A 309-nucleotide genomic window follows, 5' to 3' on the forward strand; every position below is an offset into this window, starting at 1 on the left:
CCTCTCCTTTGAAAACTCTATTCACAAACACTATATTACAGAGAAGTTATATCGTCCTCTGAAGCTAGGAAGTGTACCAATAGTTTTGGGACCTCCAAGACAAGATTATGAGGACCACACCCCAGCAGATTCTTTCATTCATGTCGATGACTTTTCCACTCCAAAGGAGTTGGCAGAGAGGATACTTTACCTTGAACGAAATATTACTGAATACATGAAATACTTCAATTGGAAAAACAGGTATGAAGTTCAATGGTTTAGGTTTGGCCAAGAAAATGCCTGCAGGACTTGTAGTTACTTACAAAAGAA

This window comes from Seriola lalandi, unplaced genomic scaffold (genome assembly GCF_002814215.2).
Source record: "Seriola lalandi dorsalis isolate HSWRI2012SDOR001 ecotype SW California unplaced genomic scaffold, Sedor1 jcf7180002054357, whole genome shotgun sequence".
Classification (NCBI taxonomy): Eukaryota; Metazoa; Chordata; class Actinopteri; order Carangiformes; family Carangidae; genus Seriola; species Seriola lalandi.